Here is a 24810-nt window from a genome sequence, read left to right as displayed (position 1 = left end):
AAATAAATTTACTCTTGTGAAATTATGCACTGGAAATTGCATCAGTTTTTCTTACCACATAACAATGTGAACTGTTTTTGTCAGCATAAAATTTAGACAAGGACAACTTGTGAGCTAGATTTAAAGATAATAACCTTGCATGCTAAGAATTGTCTCATCATTTGTCCCTTCTAACATCTTTGAGTTTTCTGAAGCAAAACAGAACTTGATTTCTCATTTAGATGCAAGATTGGAGTTCCACTAAATTTAAAACATAATCTGGCACATCTTTGATGTTCTGGTATTTAAAGAGTTATAGCTATCAGCTTAATTAATACACTTCAAAGAATGTTGCTTAGTGTAATCCCATGCACATCAAGGAATTTATAAAATTAAAAATGCTAAATTCTGTTGGTTCTAATCAAGCTTTTGTCTCATTTCTAATTCTCCAGTTTTTCACCAAAGTCTGCTAAGTTTGTTCACAGCCAGAATACAGCTGATGCATCAATCTTTCTGGAATGAGTTCCTAACACTGAACAATTTTAATACTACAATGTAATCACTTCTTAGAATTTTTTCATGGATATATTTGTGATTTTTGACTTCATTCTCTAATAATATCTACTGGTTACACATGCAATCACCTACACCTGTTACAAGATTATTTTCTACACATGTGACTTTTTTTATAATTTTCAGTATTATCATTTTTCTATCATTATTTAAAAGAAATATGCTCTGTTTAAAAGCATCAAAGAGATTGTCTTATATCAGAAGATTGAATTTTTCTGTAAGAGAACTAAAGAAATAAAAACACAGAGCCCAAGGGAACACGTAGAGGTGCTGATAAAAATTTTTATAAGATTTGTGAAATAAAATGAGCTCCTGAGCTGCATTGGGTGAAATGAGATGAGCTCAAGAACTGCATTGAGTAACAGACTTTCAAACTGAAATTTTTCCGTTAATTATACATTGTCTTCATGCTTCTTTGTGTCATTTATAGTCTCCATAGAAATCTCAAATAATGAATACCATACCAATGTGCCAATCATTTGAGCAATACAAGTGTTGTTTCTCATTTCTTATGAGGTGAGATGTTGATTATAAGCCATGTTTTTAGATCTACTAGTCTCATACCAGCCAGATTTTAATTCAAAACTTATGAAAACAAGACATTTGTACTACAGAGCTAGAGGAAGCTTCAGCTGGGTTGGTAACGAAAGAGTTAAATATAACAAAGAATTTAGTAAAATAACTTAGTTATCATTAAGCTTGTGTTAGGAACATAAATTGTGACTAAGGTTTGGTGGAAGATTTTAATTCAAAACTTATGAAAACAAGACATTTGTACTCAGAGCCAGAGGTGGCTTCAGCTGAGTTGGTAGCGAAAGGGTTAATTCACAAGTCTCTCTTGTTTTTAAAAATTATTTGAATGTTTGGTTACATGCACAACTGTTGCATAAAATGGATTCCTTCAACTTGGTTTGTTGGTTGGTTCTGCAGAAGTTGCTGGTAACCCCTCTTTCTTAGAGGACCTCATTACCAATGGAGGTGGGTACTCTAGAAATATAGTAGCCAGAAAAAGAAAAAAGTTCCGGGAGTTATAATTCCAGTTAACAGCACAAGGATTCACTCTCCATGTGAAGCATAGAATGCATGAGAATAGTGCCTCATGCATGGTACCAAAACATTGAATACAGATCATGCACAAAAGTAGGAAAGAAATAAGGTGCACATGTGATGTAAGATTTGTAATATCTATGAGAATGAACAATAGAGTAGAGACAAGCCAAGAGAATAACTGGGTCTAAGGGAAACTGGGCGTAAACAAGAGGACTGTGTAGGTGTAAAGAAAGAATATTTGTAAAGGACTCAAGCTGAGTAAAACAATGCCAAGCAATCTAAGTGAAAGGATTGGCAGAAGAGAAAAACAAAGGAGGAATTGGTGATAACCGATCTGAGAAAGTTGATCTGTACAAAGATGAAAAGAAGCCACAAAGTGCAAAATGCAGCGTTGGAAGAGAAACACTGAACCAGGCAAGCATGAAAAGAGTTTCCGTAAAGTGATGATCTCTCTCTCTCTTTCACACACACATGCACACACACACACACACACACACACACACACACACACACACTTACATATAAACGTACACATGTAAGTATGTATGTATATCTGTTTGTATGTATATAGCATACATGCTTCCCTGTGTAGCTGTATAGATGCGTATCTGGCATTCTGCCAAGGCATAAACATATAATAACTGCCCAGCATGTAAATGATATATTTGTCATATATAGATCAATGAAAGAGTGAGGAAAGACCTGGGAAATTTCTGTCTTCTATCAAAATATGAGAATAATTTAAGAAAAATCATAGCAACACAACTTTATTTCTGAATGGAAATACATCGATAATGAAGAACAGGTATGTTATGTCCATTCGAAGTGAAACACTAACAAATGTCTTTTAATACGCAGAAACATTGACTCTCCACACAGATATAAAAAATGGCAGCAGTAAAACCTCAAACTCAAAGAAGCATTTAGATTCTCTGCAACAAACAAAGCATCAGGTAAATCAGCAAAATAAAAACAAATATTGAGTAATAAGGAGTATAGAAGTAAGTTGGTAGACCATATTATAAAACATTAGAGAAACAAATTCAAACATAATAAACACAACAGAAGCAAAACACCTGGTAAAACAAACAAACAAACGAAGCAGACATAAAATATATGACACGAATCAAGAGCATCTGAGCGAATACAAATTTGTGTTTCATTTTTAAGCTTTCATGGTATTTTATATCAGATAATTGTGTTGTCAGCAAAGGTTCTTCTACCTAATTTTATTTTATGTTTTATGATATATTCCAACTGCTTGTTGCTGTAAATGCATGTTGAGGCAGTGAAAATGTGATATACTTGTAGCTGTTAGAGCCATGAAGCTTGCAGCTTCCATGTTTCCATGAAATTTTGTTGAAGCATTGATCATCTGAGGTTTGTTCTGTAGTTCACAGGTTTGTGGTTTATTGCTGATAAGGAGGTCATAAATTTGGGTGTTTTTATAATATCCTGGAAGAAATACCATGAAGCCATTCACAAACACACACCCCAACTTCTCCACAGATGTGCTTCACAGAGATGGTCCCCTTTATTTAGATTTATTTGTTTCTTCTTTTCACGTCCTCTTTATTTTATTCTCTGACCTGGCACTGACCATTATTCCCAGTTGTGTCTCTCTTCCTGGAACATCTGCATTCTCAGATCAAAAACAAACCATTTGAAAGAGCACAACCAACATTATATCTAATCCATAAACTCACACACACACACACATATACACACGCGCACACACACACACGCACACACTCAGACACTGATTAACCCTTGTTTTCCCCCCACTTTTATCTTTTTAGAGTATCAAAGCCTCCATCTTTGTAAATCTCTGAATGGGTAGTCAAAGGCCATAGTTGAACCAGTGATCAGGTTTTAGTTGTGTATAGGGCGACTTAGAAACTGCTAATTACAAAAAGGAAATTTGAGTGAATTCTAAGGTGCATGTGTTAAAAAACAACAAAGAATGACTCTACCAAAATGAATGACAAGCAGTTTAACTAACAAGATCAAAATTCATGCCAAATCAATAGACACGCAATTGGAATTTCATTCAATTCCATACATGCAACTATATTCCAGGAATAGTATGAAAACATTTCTGAATTTTAATTTAAAGTAACGTGAAGCACTGGTTTATCAATTATTTTAGCTAATGTTCACATCTTGCACCGATGTACATCAGCAGAAGACACATACACACATTTAAATGACTGGAAACTGTTTCATTAAAATGAAACTTCTTAAAGAATTGAAACAATGATAACGTAGATTCTATAAACAGGTAACTGTATGAAAAATTGTTGAAGGAGTGAAAGGCAATGTTAAAAAGATGAAAAAACGGTTGCATACCATTTCTAGAGAATGAAGGATAAAATATATTAATAAAGTGAAAAGGGTGAGATTGAAAAATAAATAGCTGTTGCTATGAGTTACCATGGAGATAAAAGATCGGCAGATTGAAATGAAAAGTTTCAGGAGAAAGAGCAAGCTCATTACAAGTTGAAAGCAAATAATTTTTGTTTCCTTGTAAAAAAAAGGGAAATGTTGTATGCTGGTAAATTTAGGAAATTTGTAACTAATAGCAGATTAAATTATTCAGTTATAAATTATAGTGAAATAAAGGGGACAAATATGAACTCAATTAATGTATGTTACATAAGAGTAAATGTCTTTAAGTGAGCCTGGGTTAATGGTCAAGTGTTTGTAAACATATCTAAGTCATTGAAAAATTGCATGGATATATGGAAACTAAGAATAACAATAAATACTATGAGAGAATGATGAGGTAAAATTTGAAGTGTTGTTTTGGAAATTAATAATATATGAAGTTAAAAGATGGTTTATAATATTCTATTCTCCAGCAACTAATCAAACCAAGGAGTTTGATAAAGGAAGCAATTGACTAAAGTAAAAATCTAATGGAAATATTAATCAATGTTAATAAAGGGACAAGCACTTAAATTTAAAATAAGGTAAACGAAATAAGAAAGGACATAAATTTCAATGAAAATGGTAACGTGTCTCATTCTGTAACATAAAAACCAAATTCCTATGAATTGAAGATTGTTACTATTGAGATAACTACCTTTGCTCTCTGAAAAATTCTAATAAATACAGACCAGATTTAATTTGGTAATTTGGTAATTTAAAAAAGACTTTATGTATTTTATTTTAGAATTTTGTATTACCAATTACAATAGAGACTAACCCAGCCAATGTTAACTTTCTGGATGTTGTGTTAAATTTAACCAACTTACGTTAATATCCATACCATTACTCAAATGAATAATTCGTAATCATTGTAATCACGTTAGGGGTGGTATTAATAATTTAGTAAAAGAATTTCTATATATTTTGTACTTTATTGTGCTACATGCTTTCCAGGACAAAACAATGTTTAGTTGGTATTAGAGATTTGGCACAGAGAATTTCAAAGCTCTCAGATGTGCAGAGTTTCCATAGTTTTTGGTTAGAATGTGGACAAAACGTTCTCAAAATAACAAAATCTTTTAGCTCTACAAATATTAATTTCATATTTCCCAAATTCAACAATATATAATGATTTTTATTACTGAGTAACACAAGTTATTCTCCTTCAACATACTCTCCAATTCTTTTAACTCCCATCTTCCAATTTTTTATTTCTATGATAATTTTATTGTAATAGCTGTTAGTTTCATATTTCCCAAATTCAGTAGTCATCATCATCATCATCATCATCGTCGTCGTTTAACGTCTGTTTTCCATGCTGGCATGGGTTGGATGGTTTGACTGAGGGCTAGCAATCCAGTAGGCTGTACCAGGTTCTAATCTGATCTGGCAAGGTTTCTACAGCTGGATGCCCTGCCTAACGCCAACCACTCTCAGAGTGTAGTGGGTGATTTTTATGTGCCACCAGCATGGGCCGGGGGAGCTGGCATCAACCAAGATCGGATGGTGCTTTTTACATGCCACCAGCACAGGAGCCAATCAAGGCGGTGCTGGCATTAGCCACGTTCGGATGATGCTTTTTACATGCCACCGGCAGAGAAACCAGCCATACATACGTATATACATATGTATGTATGTATGTATGTATGTATGTATGCATGTATGTATGTATGTATGTATGCAAGTATGCATGTGTGTATGTGTGTATGTGTGTATACATGCAGATTTGTATGCTTTGTTTTGTGTATGCGTTCTCGTGCATATGGTTGCATATCTAGACACGCTCATATATACTTAAGTGATAAACTTCTGGATGGATTGGATCTGTAATCTTCGAATTAGCTTTCTCCTTCTTAGTTTTCAGAAGCCTAATTTCGCAAGATTGGTATTTAGGCAGTGTGTTACATATCCCAGGGCCCCAATAATTACAGGTATAAACCTGAACTTGTAACTTGGATAGAGTAACTACAGATTTCTCAATAGTTCAGCATAGATGTTCTCTTTTTCACTGATTTTCAGCTTTATGTTAAACATCTACTGGCAGCTAATTTCCACAACTGTACACAGTTTCTCTTCTCTGTCCCAAATCACTATATCAGGTCTGTTGTGCTTACATTTTATTGAGATCTTCACTGGGACATTCCACCAGTATTCCTTTTTATCATTAGTGGCTATGGCTTCTACCATATTGTGGGTTCTTCGTGTATGTATGTATGTAATTATGTATGCATGCATGTATGTGTGTGTGTATGTATGTATGTGTGTATGTATGTATATGAGTATGTATGTGTGCATGTATGTCTGTATGTGTGTATGTATGTAATTATGTATGTATGTGTGGGGTGTATCTATGTATTATGTATGTATGTATAAATGTATGTCTGCGTGTTTATGCATGTATATGTATTATGTGTGTATGCATGTATGTATGTATTTATATATGTACGTATGTATGTCTGTATGTGTGTATGTATGTATGTATGTTTGTATGTATGTATGTATGTGTTTGTGTGTATGTATGTATGTATGTGTGTATGTATGTGTGTATGTATGTATGTATATGTGTATGTACGAATGTATGTATGTGTTTGTGTATGTATGTGTATGAATGTATGTATGTATGTGTTTGTGTGTATGTGTGTAAATGTATGTATGTACATAAGTATGTATGCGTTTATGTGTATATATGTATGTATGTACGTAAGTATGTATGCGTTTATGTGTATGTATGTATGTATGTATATTTGAGCATCTAAAGAATAAGTGTAACATCTCCGCAACTGAAGAATGAACTGAAATACCATCCCTAAAAGGCGCTTGCCATTTCCCTGGAACTGACCTGATGTCATTTGCGATATCATTCTGTATCCTCACTTACCATTTTGGCAAGGTATTAATCAAAATATTCTTGGTTGAACAATTCTTGGCAACATTCATGCAAAACCAATATGGAGCCAATGGTCCTGGCTTTTTGATTTCAAATCCAATGTAAAATTTATTCTCTACTTTACCTGCTTTGGGCTCTCCTTTTTCTCTCTCTCACACGCACATTCATTAATCTTGTCTTTCTAATTCCTTCCACACTCCCCCTCCCCTCTCTTTCTCTCTCTCTCCTTTCATTTACTCTCTCTCTCTCAGTCTTTTCTCCTGTTCATTTCGTAATTTACTTGTTTTAGTCTTACTCTCCCTCCCCTTTCTTCTCCCTCTCTCCCCCTCTCTTTTATGTCTTTCTTTCTCTAGTTCTATCATCTTTCTTCCCTGCCCCCTCTGACTCCCATTTATTTCGTTCTGTTGTTCTTAAAATTGTGTTTCCTTCTTCCCCACTGTCATTACCTTATTTTCAAGAATTGGAAGGAATCACAGCAGATGTTTAACAAACACCACAATATTGGCGATAAATTTCAATAAAAGACTTGCAGAATGAAACAAAAAAAATGAAAATAATAGAACTACTACTGCTATTAATAATGATGATGATGATGATGATGATGATGATGAACAAAAAAAAATCAATATTTTTGATGATAATTTTAAAATTTTCAAGGATTTTCAGGGATTTCTTCCAATATTAGCTTCTTTATGAATTAACTGCAAAATAAATAGAATATTTCTATATATTTTATGTTTTTAAACAAGGTTTTTCTTTCTCTGTTTATAACCATTATTATTATTATTATTATTAACATTATAAATATTATCGTTAATAGTAGCAGTAATAGTAGTAGTAGTAATAATGTTGTATTAAATGAATTTTGGGTTTTTTTTTTTTCCTTATTTCAAAACGTGTAGGAAGAAAAGTTGAAGTTGCTTAAAGAGGGTTCTATGGAGACCAGCTGTTCCCTCCAACATTTAACAGCACTTTCTAATTGATATGGCAGCCACTTCAGAATAAATAAAATCCAATATCCACCATTTACTCTAAAAATCTTTCCATGATATAACACCTGGCTTCCTTCAATGAGCATATGTGCCTCTAAGCGTGTGTGCATGTGCGCATGCGTTTGTGTGTGTGTGTGTGCATGTGTGTGTGTGAGCATGTGTGCATGTGTGTGTGTGTGCATGTGTGCATGTCTGTGGGTGTGTGCATGTGTGTGCATGTGTGTGAGTGTGTGTGTATGTGTGTGTGTGAATATGCATGTGTGTGTGTGCGTATGCATGTGTGTGCGTATGTGTGTGTGTGTGTGTGTGTCCGCATGTGTGTGTGTGTGTGTGTGCATTTAAAGAGGGTGACTCACTTCTGCATTGCTTGAAGTTTCAGAGCATTAAATTTGTATGGCCGTGTCATCAGGTGCCCTGGCATCTTAATCTCACACACACACACACATAATAAAGTGAGACTTTTATGCACAGACAGAACCACCGCTCATAGGAGAGGTGAATACTTTTTCCTCTCCAGTTTAGTAATACCTTGGACTGTTTTCAGATCTGGACCGTCAAGTATAACCTGCAGTTTCATGCTCATTTGTTATACTGGTGGGGGGAGGGGGGCTCTTTCTTTGATGTCACATGATATTTTTGAACGTTCATATGTGCAATGCCTGAACTTTCAAATGCCTTGGGACAGCGCAGTAGATTCCTTCTATATCAAAACAGATGGTGGTATTAGTCCCCCTTAAAAATATTTGTTGTGGGTCCTATGTATATCTTTTCAATAATATCAGAATGTAAATCAGAAGCTGTATATACTGTTGATTTGGAGAAAAACAATGTTTTAAGTGGACAGTACACTTAAAAATATTACAGTTAGAAGTTGCTCTTTGTGATTAGAGCTGTTGGATGTTTTAAGAAGTTTTAGATTACTGTAGTTGGGTGAACAGAAAATGTTGTTTGCTTAGGATAAGCTCTTGGCTATATTGGTAGCTCCCATTCATGTTTACAGGTGGATTAAACCAGATTACCTTCTTCCTTCTGATTTTGTGGTTGTAGAGAGGTGCTCTTTGTGTCCTAGTTTCTCACTAAAATCATTTCTCACTAGAACTTTATTATAATGTGAGTAGCCTTGTTTAAAAAAGTTCTTTTCTGAGCAGCGATCAGAAATTTTCCTACTAAGCTGGCTGCAACATTCCTTATTACGGCTGGAGATTGGTTAGAAATCTCATGGATATATATACACATTTTTTGTTTGACTTTCTTTATTAATATTGTTAATTGTACTTCAATCTAGTGTTATGGCTAAGAAGTTAATTAGCAAGAGTTGGTGCTTAGAGTGGAATTTAAATCAAATCCTGTGAATATTCTTGTCAGGTCCTTCTCAAATCTATCATAGCATGGTTTTCCATATTCTTGAGTTATAATTTCAAAACAACCCAGAGCTATAAGGCATTATACTTTCTGAAGATGTGTGGGTTGAAAATTCCCAAGAACTCAGTGACATCTGCTGTCAAAGCTCTCATGAAGAATGTAAACGGAAGATCACCTTCCAATTTGACTGAAAAGTAATTACTATGGTGTGAGAAAGACCCCTTATTGTCCACTATTTGTTCATAGGATTTGCAGGAGAAGGATTCTTAAGATAAGGGAATAAAGCTCTTCTCTGTCAAATTTGGTGAATTTGCAAACTGCTTTGCTTGTTCTGTTATGAAACCATTTGATGGCAGCAAAATAGTTCTGTTGAATAGAATATTTCAACTGATTCTTCAAAAGTGTAATCTCTACAATTTAGATCTTTTTCTTTGTAAACAAATACACACATACACGTCTGTGGCCATGCTGGGGCACTACCTTGAAGAATTTTAGTCTAATCCACTCCAATACATTTTTAAAGCCAGGTATGTATTCTATTGAGTCTCTTTGCCAAATTCCTAAGTTATGAGGGATGTAAACACACCAACACCTGTTGTCAAGAAGTGAAGAGGGACGAGCACTCACACACACACACATGAGGGGTTCCTTTCAGTTTCCATCTACCAAATCTACTCACAAAGCTTTGGTCAGCCCAGGGCTAAAGTAGAAAACACTTACCCAAGGTGCCATGCAGTGGGACTGAACCCAGATCCATATAGTTGGAAAGTAAGTTTCTTACCATATAGCTATGCCAGCACCAATATTAAATGAATTAAAGTAGAAATATTCCAAGATATCTTTTGCATCAAAACAGATTTGAAAATGGTTAAATAGATTTTACTGTCATATCCCATTTATGCTTGCATTAGCACTTCTCTCCGTGTAATTATACGTGCACTATAAATAAACCTCTACACAAGCTCAGAATTAAATAAAGTATTTCAAGATAACTTTGTATCAAAATTGATAAACTAATAATTGAAATGGGTCTGCTATCAAATTGCACACATGCGCTGACATCGACACTTTCCTGTACACAATTAGGTATGTGCCTGTGTAAACTATAATTAAAGACTTGCATATACTTGGAGTTAAATAAAATGGATTATGCAACCAAATAGATTTCCAATGATTAACTATGTATCAGATTAAAGCTGAAATATATGCTTACATAGATATACATGTTTCTTCAGACTCTTCATACTTACATACGCAAATTATTAAATTGCATTTAAATATATTGTACTCAATAAAAATACAACCAGTTTTCCATTAAAATAGGCTCACAAATAATTAAATGCATTTATCATTGAATAACTTATTTGACTACCAATACATTTTGATACAAACTGATACATACAATTATATATTTAAAGAAAATATTTTGAGACATCTTTTTGCATTAGAAAACAATGTGGAAAAGAATAAGTGAGTTTGTAGATACAGACCTTTTAACATAAACAACGGCATACAATTACATGTTTAAGGAAACACATTTTCAGAATTCAATGAAATATTCAGTTGTTTTGTCAACATAGACTGAAAAAATGTTTAAGAACGGTTTACAGCAACAAATAAAATAGATAGAAACTTATGTTGACATATAAACCGTCAACAATTACATTTAAGTGTTGATGTTTTTCATGATACCTAAAAGATGCCCAAATACATATAAAGACAATTAAGAGAAAGAAGCGTTAATTAATTTTCACTTGTTGTTATAGATGCTTTGACTGATAAAGCATAGAGAACTCAATGCTAAGTGGCAGAAAAAGCAATCTATTAGCAACATTAATTGGTTTACGGTACCTCAGTTTTCTGTACACTCAGTACCTGCCAGAAGACATTTCTTCAGAATATATATTTGGTAATGGCTTTTCAAGAGACATGTGATAGAATTGTCCAAGATATGGTGTATGAGGTGTTAGAAGATTTTTAAAAACGATATAAATAGATAAAGATATAATTGGTTTTCTGTTTAAGTTATTAAAAGGGTGTTTGTGTAGGGTAACACAAGTTTTAAAAGAACTAGCAGTTAATCTTATACATGGCAAAGATGAATTGGAGTGGGAAGCAGTATTGATGTTGGTGCATTACACTGTCTCATTGTCTAAGCGTTTTTCTTGTAATTACAATTCTCTGTGACAAAATGCCATGAGTAACTGGTTCTCCAGTTCAAATGTGCATCAAGCATATTCAAACAGGTAATAACATTGCAATTTCTTGTAATAGAAATAAATTTTAATTAGTGTAATTTCAGGTAGGTGTAAATTCAGTTTACCTTTTCAGAATTTAGTTTTGATTGGTTGGGCATTGAGTCAATTTGTGTGAGTGCTTAAGCAGGATTATTTTTGTGTCGTTTTGGTTGAGAATTTAGCAGAGTTTATGATTAGAAGGAAATGCTTTTTTAAAAGTTTTAAAGAACTACAACTACCCTAAAACTCTCTACCAAATAACATAAAAATTTCTACGACAATTACAACTTCTCACAAATTATTACAGTGCTCACCCACCCCACCACCACCAAATAAAATTTCCAAGAAATCAACTAAATTATATTAATAGAAATTTCTACCTACCACAAGGTAAATATCCAGCTATCACAAACCAATGAGAGCATCAAAACAAAACCCAGCCTAAGCAAAACGTACGATAACCACACACAACAAATATTCCCTCAAAATCAAGAGAAAATACAACAGAATCTACAGCACAAGAATAAAAAAAAGAAAAGAAAAAAGAGCATGCAAAACAAGAAGGAACACAAAGTAAAATCAAAAAATCCAAAATGATAGCGAAGACCAAAGCAACTCCTGGACAACAACAAATGTATACTCCACACGCAACACTTAATAACATAAATGACAAAGACATACATCACAAGAGAGTAAGCAGAGTTAGTATTAAGGGAGACATAACAACAACTGTCAGAGACAAGGGATCGATTTTGTTTTATGTTTTTGAATTTGTGTTTGGTAATAGTCAAAGTAGAGCAACTTCTGTTCAGAAGAGGCCTGTTAGGACAGGGACTTGTCTCCACAGAGATACACTTTTTTCTTTTCTTACAGAATGAAAATGCTAAGCAGTGATGTATTTAACAACAGACTTGTTACCAGTTCAAACCTGTCCAAGGCATATTCAAACCTTTAAGACAGCCATTCACTATATTTCTTGTCATGGACAGAATTTCTTGCTGTTGACAAATTTGAGTAAACACACTGAATCAGCTCACAGCATTTCCTAACCAGGAATGAAAGGGCCAAACGGTGAATGTGTATAGATTCAAACTTGTTATCAGTTGAAACATGATTGTGGCATCTTGGAACCCATTTGTTTTTGGAGAGTTTTTCGTTTTTTCTTGTCATAATGATTCTGAAGAAACCTTGACATTTGAAATTGCCTTCCCTCGTTATTTGGAATCGGTCACCAATGCAGCTAAGGCATTGATTTAACTTTCTCTCAAAGCTAAGATAATTTCAATCTATCAAGAATTAATCTTGCATGATAATTAACATTCCTTTCTTAGAAATTCATGCCACAAGCCAGTTTGGATTATTTCCCTTGGCTCAAATTTGTTTTCCGTCTGTGTGTGCACGCGTGCATGTGCATGTGTGTGTGTGTGTGTGTGTGTGTGTGATGGGGGCTGATGTATCAGGCAAATTAGAGGAAAGCAGTGTTTCTCATAATATTTACAATGCTGCCATGTTTTATATCAGCAAATATAAACACACTGTTATACATAGTCACTTTTTTATGCAAGCAACATATCTATCAACGTATTTACTCAATTATGTATGAGTTCAGATCTGTGATAGGCACAGGTATGGCTGTGGGGCATGAAGGTCCCTTCCCAACCACATGGTTCCAGGTTCAGTATCACTACATGATACCTTGGGAAAATGTCTTCTGCTGTAGCCTTGGACCAGCTAAAGCTCTGTGAGTGGATTTGGTAGATGGAAACTGAAAGAATCCCATTTTGTGCATGTGTGTGTGTGTGTGTGTACCAGTGTTTGTTTTGCTGCACTGCTTGATAATCAGTGTTGATGTGTTTACATCCCTGTGACTCAGAAATTCATCAAAAAACGCCAATAGAATATACTAGGCTTAAAAAATAAGTACGATTGTTGGTTGATTCAACTAAAATTCTTCAAGACAGTGCCCCAGCATGGTCACAATTTAATGAAGGAACAAATAAAAAACAAACAATGTCCCTGTTTGTTCATCACCTTAATATCTTATCTCTCAGCTTATTTATTTAACGAAGCTCGTTGATCCGTTTTGCCTGTCTGTCTTGATGCTTATCCATTCATTTGTTTGTCTCGTTCTCTGTTTACCACACTCCAGAAGAATACACAGTCAAAGCCATTATGATCGTTTAGAAATGCTAGGAGTTATTATAATGTCAGCAGTGACCTTTCTTTAAGGCTACACGCCCATATTTGTTCATATGGCCAACACTACATTACTAAAGGATCTAAGTGTTTCTTGAAAGGGGTCAAAAAACATCTTCCTTTGTGAACAGTTGCATTTCACTCAAGAGTTATTCTCTCACATTTAATACAGAACAACACCTATGTACAAACACACAAACAAACACACACACATGCAAGACACACACGCACACACTGTACAAACACACAACCAAACACACACACACATACACACACACACACACATTATTTACAATACGTATCTTGACAAGAGCTGTTGTGTTTTTGGCAAGAATTCACTCACCAACTTTATTCAGCTGTTTGACCATCCTTCAGTTGTGAACCATCCACCTCTGTTACTTTTATCCCACCAACACCATGGCTGCAACTACTACTACTACTACTACTACTACTACTACTACTGCTCTGAATTATGTAAACTTTATATTTTATAGTTCTTAGCTAACATGATCTATGATTGTAATCAATTTATTTTGTCAAAATATAGAATTTGGGCCAAAATAACTCTATAATAAAATTTTTTGTATACACTTCCATAGGCACAGGAGTGGCTGTGTGGTGAGTAGCTTGCTTACCAACCACATGGTTCCGGGTTCAGTCCCACTGCGTGGCACTTTGGGCAAGTGTCTTCTACCATAGTCTCGGGCTGACGAAAGCCTTGTGAGTGGATTTGGTAGACAGAAACTGAAAGAAGCCCGTCGTATATATATATATATATATATATATATATACACACACACACACATATATATATATCTAATGTGTGTGTGTGTGTCTGTGTCTGTGTTTGTCCCACCACCATTGCTTGACAACTGGTGGTGGTGGTGTGTTCACGTCTCTGTAACTTAGTGGTTCAGCAAAAAGAGACCAATAGAATAAGTACTAGGCTTACAAAGAATAAGTCAATTTGTTCGACTCAAGGCGGTGCTCCAGCATGGCTGCAGTTGGATGACTGAAACAAGTAAAAGAGTCAAAGAGCTCCTGAAGCTGGCCGCTACCAACTGTTCAAGAGATTCGTTTCTATTCCGACTTCCCAAGCAAGAGTTTCACAAGCCTTGCCATGTGTGACAACCTCTTTGTGTTCCTCTTTGATCTTCACGAGATACTGGGGAGATCAGGGATGATGCACTCACCACCACATTGTGTAAAGTAGTTTGGAAGCAGGGATGCTGGGGGTGCAAGGGTACTCCTAAAATCTTTTGGGGTGGGAGTGTAATGAAAATGCTTTGACCATCTTCTTGAAAATCTTCATTGCCAAAACGAACAAATGTAGAAACATTTTTGACTGATTTGAAGCATTACTTTGCCATTATTGGATTTCTCAATGAAATAAGTAGCAACTGAACACTGGGGTTGATCTTATCAACTTACCACCTCCCCAAAATTGCTGGCCTTAATGCAAAAATTTGAAATCAGTTATTGAGTGAAAGAGTAGTGCATGCCATCAAAGTGACACTTGGTTAAAATATTTGAAGCTCAATACGCCCATCATGACTACTCGTCTGATAAGGGTGCACCAGGCACATGCCCCACAACCATATGGGCACAACATGGTGTCTCATATCAAGATAAACATCCCATGACCTTGCAGATGGGGCCCAGTTAGAATTTTCTTCAGGTCGATTAGCCCATACTACTCAAATGGTCCTTGAATAAAGGTTGTTTAAGAATGTTGAACAAAACACCCACGTTTCCAGAGGTGAAGTATCTAAACTCCAAAGAACACCAACCACTCTGAGAGTGTAGTGGGTGCTTTTACATGCCACTGGCACAAGGGCCAGTCCGGTGGTACTGGCAATGGCAACGCTCAAATGGTGTTTTTTATGTGCCACCTGCACTGGAGTCAGTCCAATGTTTTGTTCACATGCTACTGGCACAGTGCCAGTAAGGCGAACCTGGAAACGATCGTGCTCAAATGGTGCTTTTTACGTGCCACTGGCATGGGAGCAAGACCACTGCTCTGGCAGTGATCCCACTCAGATGGTGCTGTTAGCGCTCCACTGGCACGGGTGCCAGTCATCGTATTTGATATATATATATGAGAATGCGATATATGAGATATATGAGAATGATATATATATATATCATTCTCTCTCTTTGTCTTTCTCTCTCTCTCTCTTTCTTCTCACTCTTTCTCTATCGAAATCTTCTCACTAATCAATATTAATTAACTCTGCCCAGTATTAAACTGTATCTACTTCATTGAGTTTTCCCCCTTTGAAACATTACGCAGGTCCCAAAAACCTTTAGGTGCAGCCCATCCACTTCTGATTACATTTATTTTACCTTTTAGCTAATAATATTTTACATTGTGAAAATATCAAATGAATGACTCCTGTATTATAGAACACTTAATTGGCTGAGTACTCCACAGATGCAGATTTTTATCTAGCCATCAACACAACTCAGTAAAATACTGTATGAAAAGACTCAGAACCAAAATGCAGATAGAACCCATGAGGAAGATTCTTGACAGTTTCCACTGACCCAATTTCTGACAGATCAACCTGAGGCAAGAGTGGTGATACTTGCCCAATATGTCATTCAGTGATGTAGAAACCAGAATCATCTAATTGAAAAGTGAATATTTTAATCACTCAGCTGTAAATCCATTAGGACACACTTTAATTACGAAAAGAAGGCAGGCAATGAAGTTGATTTCATTAGAACATAGCTTTGGGACATTAGAATCTGAACTGAGATAATTGTATTTACGTACAGATATATCTAAGTAAGAGTGTGTGTAGACAGACAGGCAGGCAGGCAGACAGACAGACAGACAGACAGACTGACAGACTGACGGGCAGGCAGACAGACAGACGGAGAGACAGACAAACAGGCAGGTAGACTGACAGATAGAAACACAGACAGACAGGCGGGCAGACAGACAGATAGATAGCTGGATAGACAGGCAGACAGACAGACAGGCAGGCAGGCAGGCAGGCAGATAGATAGACAGGCAGACAGACAGACAGACAGACAGATAGATAGATAGATAGATAGATAGACAGGCAGACAGACAGATAGACAGACAGACAAGCAGGCAGACTGACAGACAGACAGACAGACAGGCAGGCAGGCAGGCAGACAGGCAGCTTGTTGTATAACTCTTAGGAGAAGGAATACTCGTCCCAGAAGTCGAGTGCCATAGTCTATTGAAGCCAGTCCTGTGACCTGACTGTGGGTGTGAAAGGGTTTCGGGATTGTGACATCATATTACCTGCAGAGTTTCTCATAGCTGGCTCATCTCCAGGGGCCCATGAGACAGTAAACTCCTCTGGAGAGCCTGCCATCCATTATTTTATCCATTCAAGATGAAGAACACTCAGTAGCAGAGATGATCAGCTGGTGGCAATTTGCATGGAACGTAAACTGTTAGGAAATTATTAATTATAATGTTAAGTTAAACAGTTTTTCCTGCTGCCCTGTAAGGTCAGGATGAAGTCCATTGTCAAAATGGGGGAAGCTCGGTGATATTAGCCAAAACTGTGAAACTATAACAAATTGGCAAACCTTTATAAGCAGAGATAATTGTAACCCCCAATTTTTTGTGACTGCCTTTTCTGTGAGACATAAGTTGTTCAATTGGATTCTGGAAGCTATGATTTGCCTGTTTAGTTTATGCACTTTGTGCTTTGTGTTAGGCATTTATGGATTTATTTTATGCTCCAGGAATTCGCCGGAACTTTTGTCAGATTTAAAATAATTTCCATGTCACATCTGGGTCCAAGATTTGAAATTCAAGGTTCGAAAACTGAATTTGTACTAAAATGGAAATCCAGATTTTATGAAATCCAAATTTTTGGAATCCATATTTTTTGAAAAACCAAATTTGTGAGGCCAGGTTTTGTGTGAGGCCAATTTTGGTGAAACCAAAATTTATGAATCCAGGGTTACGGATCTAAGTTTGTGAAATCAAGTTGCTGAAGCCAGGATTCTGAGTCTGAATTTCTGAACTGTATGTATATATGTTTCCTTTGAAGATATTTTGACTGCACGTCTGGTGTGGCATTGGTTTATTTTTGTTCATATATATTTGTTTTTGTATGCAGGCTGTTTTTTTTTTTATGCTGACAATTGTTAATGATATTTTACAAAAGACTTTGCGGTGTGTTGTTGCTGTTTTGGGTCCACCCTTTCTTCATTGATTTTGTAAATTTTGGGTTATGGCCACCAAGTTGTAACAAAACTCACAGACAGGTTTCTCAACAAGAAAGGAATTTTGCAAAAGCAGGTTGTTTATGCCTGTCTGTTTTAACTTGTATTCTGAGGAGGTGAGGCAGATGTCAAGGGATGATCACTGCTGGACCAGTGTTCATCAATGGCTGGCAGCTAAACTACCATTCCTTATACTAATGATATCATACTCATGGCCACAGCATTGGCTAAGCCCTGGGAACTGATCACCAAAAAGACCAAGATCATTACAGTTACCAGGAAACTGGAAGAGCTTCCCATTTGATACAAATGGATCAAGCTTGACCAGGTTGATAATTTCAAGCACCTGGTTTCTATTGTCGATCAAAGAGCAAACTGTCTGTAGCCAGGAGGATCAGCCTCAATACAATATGAACAGATTGAAACTTCAGCAAAACCATCAAGCCTGGTCTGGCCATTATGAGTCGTGTGTGTGCGCTTGTGTTATTAAGATTGTGAGTCTAACAAAATACATTTTGTTTCAATCAACGAACACATTAAGGACAAGAGACCCTAATGGGTCTCTTGTCAATGATAGCCACTTATAGCTATTTGCAGAATATCATATAAATATCATATAAATACTACTACTACTACTACTACTACTGATAATAATAATAATAATAATAATAATAATTATTATTATTATTATTGTTATTATTATTATTATTATTGTTATTATTATTATTATTATTATTATTATTATTATTATTATTATTGTTATTATTATTATTTTTATTGTTATTATTATTATTATTATTATTGTTATTATTATTATTATTATTATTATTGTTATTATTTTTATTGTTATTATTATTATTATTATTATTGTTATTATTATTATAGGATGGTAATGATGGAAGTGATGATGAAAGATAAAAATGTAAAATAGAAAATAAAAACAATCAAGATTTCTAAAGTTTTATTATCGTTATTTTCTACCTTTCTCTCTACCTTATCTGCCTTTCATCACCAGTGCCACCAACTTGCGGCTTCCAATCTACCCATCTTTCTCTTTCTCACCATTAATCCTTACATTATGTCAGGTTGTTTGTGGGTGTGTATGTAAGTGTGTGTAGCTACATGTATCTGTGTGTGTGTCTGTGTACTTTTGTTGATATTTTCAATTTATATTTTTTAATTTTATCTCAACACTTATTTCTATATTTTTCACTTATTTTGATTTAATTTTCAATATTTATTTTTCTCTTTCATCTTACTCATTACTAAAACCCATTACTATAATTTATTCCTTTATTTTTCATTATCATTTTTATTCTTATTTTATATATTTTCATCCTTACTTTTGTTATCTACAAGTAATACTAATATCAATGTATTTCACTCTACCGCTACCTGTAAGTGGTAGTAGACACTACACAAAGGTCTCGGATCCCTGACAAGTCTGTCAGTATTATATAAGCATATACAGGTATGTGCATATATATATGTATGTTAGTATACAAGAATACAGCCACACACCAATCTGAGTAAAATCATGACCATCTATGCATACGGGCACGTCTCCTTCAGCTCAGAGATCCTAGTCTTGTGGGCTCATGGGTGTTGGTGCCCTGTAAAGTGTTAGTGCCAATGTCATATAAAAGCACCCAGTCCATTCTCTGAAGTGGTTGGCATTAGGAAGGGCATCCAGCTGTACAAACCCCGCCAAAACAAACAATTGAAGCCTGGTGCAACTCTCCAGCTGGCTACCTCCTCTTAAACTGTCCATCCCATGCCATAGACGTTAAATGATGATGATGATACATATATATATATATATATATATATATATATATATATATATATAAATTAATAGTTATCGCCAAGCCAACATGGCAGTCCCAAAATTAGGACGAAAGCTGCCGTGAATTAGCTCCAAGAAGCCATCGCCTCTAGCTAGCTATGTGACACACGAAACCTGTGTCCTTTTTTACCTTCGAACAGGGGAGGTCAGCAGTTTCCCCTTGCTGGTTTGGCATCTGCAACTAGTTTCAGGGTGTTGCCCCTTGTCAATGCAGAGCAGCCAAGCTCCAGCCAGGCGGCGCTGCTGACTATTTGTTCGAAGGTTATTTATCTAATTTTTATATAAAGGACACAGGTTTCGTGTGTCACATAGCTAGCTAGAGGCGATGGCTTCTTGGAGCTAATTCACGGCAGCTTTCGTCCTAATTTTGGGACTGCCATGTTGGCTTGGCGATAACTATTAATTTCCAGTACCACTGCCGTAGTCTCCTTTAGAGAGACTTAGAAATATTAATAACTTTATTTCTGAAAACCAGTGGATAGATTCCACTGAAATTAGATAAATAACCTTCGAACAGACAGTCAGTAGCGCCGCCTGGCTGGAGCTTGGCTGCTCTGCATTGACAAGGAGCAACACCCTGAAACTAGTCTGCAGATGCCAAACCAGCAAGGGGAAACTGCTGACCTCCCCTGTTCGAAGGTTATAAAGGACACAGGTTTCGTGTGTCACATAGCTAGCTAGAGGCGATGGCTTCTTGGAGCTAATTCATGGCAGCTTTCGTCCTAATTTTGGGACTGCCATGTTGGCTTAGCGATAACTATTAATTTCCAGTACCGCTGCCGTAGTCTCCTTTAGAGAGACTTAGAAATATTAATAACTCTATTATATATATATATTTATATATATATATATTTGCCAACTAAATGTGGCAGTTCCATAGAGGACGATGCTACTGTTGTTTTTAGCCCCAGGAGGACATCTCATCCTGCTGGCTAACGTGCTTCTGTTGACCTGCCAACCCAAGTGAGACCATAGCCATGGCTGATGGCAGTGTCAGGCCAATAACACCCATGCCGGTGGCACATAAAAAGCACCCACTACATTCTCTGCAGTGGTTGGCATTAGGAAGGGCATCCAACCGTAGAAACCTTGTCAAATCAGATTGAACCCTGGCATAGCCCCTACTTGCCAATTTTCAGTTAAACCATCCAACCCATGCCAGCATGGAAAGCGGACGTTAAACAATGATGATGATGATGATATATATAAGTGGCCATCCATTTGTTATGACAACAAGTGTTCCAGTTGTTCTGATTGCCAAAACAATCTACTCATGAAAGAAACACGTAAGTGGCTGAGTACTCCACAGATATGTGTACCCTTAACATGGTTCTGAGGGAGATTCAGCATGTCACAGAATGTGTTAGTCCTTTGAAATACAGGGACTATACTTTTTTTTTTTTCCTACTCAAGGCACAAGGCCCGAAATTTTTTGTCGGAGAGGGCCAGTTGATTAGATTGACCCCAGTACATAAGTGGTACTTAATTTATCAACCCCCGAAAGGATGAAAGACAAAGTTGACTTCAGCAGAATTTGAACTCGGAACATAAAGACAGACGAAATACCTCTAAGCATTTCGCCCGGTGTGCTAACGTTTCTGCCAGCTCACCACCCTAGGGGCTCCTCATTTTTTCCACTTCAGTGCACTGGAGCAATGTGAAATAAAGTGTCTTGCTCAAGGACACAGTACACTGCTGGGAATTGAACTTGTGACCTTATGATCATGATCGAAATACCCTAACCACTAAACCACTAATATATACATACACACACACACGCACAACCATGAAATGAAAAGATAGTATTAGATTGGTGCATGCTCAGTGTCCTCCTCTTCCACCACCACCACCACCACCATCACCTTTCCAACTCATAATCTTTGAGTGAGACTTGACTGCATCCTGTCTGTGATATCAAATGCACCCTTATCAGTTCCCCAACCTGATCTGCCCTCCATTCCTCCTCCTCCTCCATCAGGCAGTGGCATCCATTCCATTCCGTTTCCTTATCAATCAGAATAACCTTACAGACATCACCTGTACGACTGCCAGGGGAGGGGAATGACTGCCTCACTGATCATATCTGCATGTCTTCCACAAGCGTTTACTTTGTGAGATTGAGGTGCAAGAAAGGCGGCAACGTTGCACCTGTGCAAAAGAGTAAAAACCATCCAAATTAATGCGTTCTTGCCATGAAGACAAGCAGTAAACTAGAAATACTATTCAATACAGCAACAGTTGCTGCTTCAATCTGATGCCATTTCAGTTGGCTTCCCTAGTCACAAACACACTGACTGGTGGGAAGAATATGGAATAATATTGGTGTTAATGAATTCTTTAAGGTTACTTCTCTGCTATTCCTACAAGAACTTCATCCAAAGTTCACACTTATACCTTAACCCATTGGTGGCGTCACAGAGGGAATAGTGAGTGGCAAAAGCATCCACCTTATTTCAGGATCATTTCTGGTGATTAAACGACCACCTGGGTGGACATGTGCATTGTCCGAAATTAATTGTGCAGTCATTGCCACATCAACATTTATGCATTGCTGAAATGAAAGGCGAGATAGAGAAAAGATAACCATTAAAGTTATACATGTTAAACTTTGAATTCTTGGAATGGTAATAATGTCTTGGTAGTTGGTAGCATTATGCTTAAATCTTACAAATGTGCTCACTTTGCTACTATCACTAACTTTGAAAGAGAAAGAGAAAAGAGGAAGTGATAAAAAGAAAAAGGAAGGATTGAACTCAACCCTGGTATTTTAAACATCACCCACAAAATGATGAAAGGCAAAGATGACATTAACAGGATTTGAACCCGGAATACAAACATCCAGAACAAATACCACAAGACATTCTATTCAATGCTCTAATAATGCTGACAATCAAAACACATACACACACACAGAGAAACATTGTTTCTCCTATATGTATGCTAGTTCCACAAAAAGAGCCCCTGTGCTGGTGCCACATAAAAAATACTCAAGCCAGTGCCAGCATTGGTGCTGGATCTGTGTTGGTGCCACATAAAAAGTACTTATGCTGGTGTTATGTAAAAAGCTTCCAGCCCATTCTGTAGATTGTCTGGCCAAAACAGACTCTGGAACCTGGTGTGACTCTTGGCCTTACCAGCTCCTGTCAAACTCCAATATGTACCAGCATGGAAACGGATGTTAAATGATGATGATGGTGGTGGTGGTGGTGGTGGTGGCGGCGGCGGCGGCGGCGGCGGCGGCGGCGGCGGTAGCGGTGGTGGTGATGATGATGACGACAACGATGATGACGTATGCACACCCATCTTCGGCTCCTTCATTATTTCTCACATGCTGCTCCAGCATTGAAAGTTATTTGCCAATGAAGACAAAGTATGAAAGCTTTATGTATGTTGATGATGATGATGATGATGATAGATGATGTCACGTATTATTCCAGGGTGGTCAGTACTGGAAGTTCACTTGACCAGTGAAAGTAATGAAGTAAGTCTTAAACCTAATCTAATTAAAACCTCATCATTGGATGAGGCTGGAAGCAGTCTCCAAGCTGGATTATTTCTTTCTATTTACTTCTTACCATTTCTCTCATTATCCGATGTTGCTTCACAAGTCCAGTTTCTATTAATAAATATTGGATTCTGGCATCTATTAAGAAATGACAGAATTGTATTCCAGCATCACCATATTCTTCATCATTGTCTTCATTATAATCATCATCCGTATTGTCGTCGTCATCATTATTTTCCTCCTCCTCCTCCTCCTCCTCCTCCTCATCATCATCATCATCATCACCGTCATTATCATCACCATCATCATCTCACTCATCATCATCATCTCACGCATCATTATCATCATCATCTCATTCATCATCATCATCATCATTACCATCATCATCATCTCACTCATCATCATCGTCCTAGCCACTTATTTTATTTTTAAGCCTGATACTAATTCTATCAGTGTCTTTTGCTGAACAGCTAAGTTACGGGACGTAAACACACCAACACAGGTTGTTAAGAAGTAGTAGGGGACAAACACTGACACAAGGACACACACACACACACACTCACACAAGGACACACACACACACACACACACACACACACACACACTTACACAAGGACACACACACACAGATATGTGATAGTTTTCTTTCAGTTTCCTTCTACCAAATCCACTCACAAGGCTTTGGTTGGCCTGAGGCTATAGTGGCAGACACTTGCCCAATGTGCCATGCAGTGAGACTGAACCTGGAATCTTGTGGTTGGGAAGCAAACTTCTTACCACACAGCCAGAAGTCATGTATATTATGTATAATCACCTATCTTTAGTTCAACAGTCGCTGATGAGGTGAATAGTCACAAAATCACCTAAATGTCTCGTAAGACATCTTGTGATAAATATTCCATTTCTTTTTTTTTATGTGATTTATTTGAGGTTTATTTTTCTTTATTTAATTTACACAGACATAAAATCATAGCACTGCCTACCTGCTGAGTTGTTGAGCACTCTCAATGTTTGAATATCTTGCTTAGATGGTCTAAAATTGCATTGTCTAGTTTCATGTGTCTGTACATGTATGCACGTGTATGTGTGTGTGTGTGTGTTTGCTCACTCTCTTTTCTTTCACTGTCCCTCTCTCTTTCCTTTTGCCTCCGTCTTCTCTTATTTCCATTTTATCTGACTTATTATTGACAAAAATGTATTAAATATTTGAAGAGGGACAGTATTCTAATCCTTCCCTTTCTTTACCTCTCTCTCTCTCTCTCTCTCTCTCTCTCTCTCTCTCTCTTTGAGATAAAATTCACGTCCTACAATCTGTGTTTAATACAAGTCGCTGTATAAAATTATTTCAACAGTTATATCTTGCCAAAAATGTAGGGAGTTAAGATTCCATTAGATTGAAGCCGCGTCTATCTGTGGATATGATTAACCCATTCCAGAGCTTCTACAAGACAAAGGAATTTCTGATGGTGACAGTTCTTTACAGCAATAGATCTAAGTTATCTAAAGACTGTGATTGTTTGTGATTTCTGCTAATC

The 24810-nt window shown here is 36.6% G+C and overlaps 1 long non-coding RNA gene across 1 annotated transcript in view; it reads left to right on the top strand.

Annotated features, from left to right (window-relative positions):
- The window catches only part of LOC128247884 (uncharacterized), a 211621-nt gene that overhangs the window by 18312 nt on the left and 168499 nt on the right, over positions 1 to 24810 (top strand). The gene's annotated exons all lie outside the window — the stretch shown is intronic.

Source organism: Octopus bimaculoides, chromosome 5 (genome assembly GCF_046866305.1).
Source record: "Octopus bimaculoides isolate indiv1 chromosome 5, ASM4686630v1, whole genome shotgun sequence".
In the NCBI taxonomy this organism is placed as follows: domain Eukaryota; kingdom Metazoa; phylum Mollusca; class Cephalopoda; order Octopoda; family Octopodidae; genus Octopus; species Octopus bimaculoides.
The sequence above is the reverse complement of the archived record's forward strand: the minus strand, read 5'-3'. Positions and strand labels throughout refer to the sequence as shown.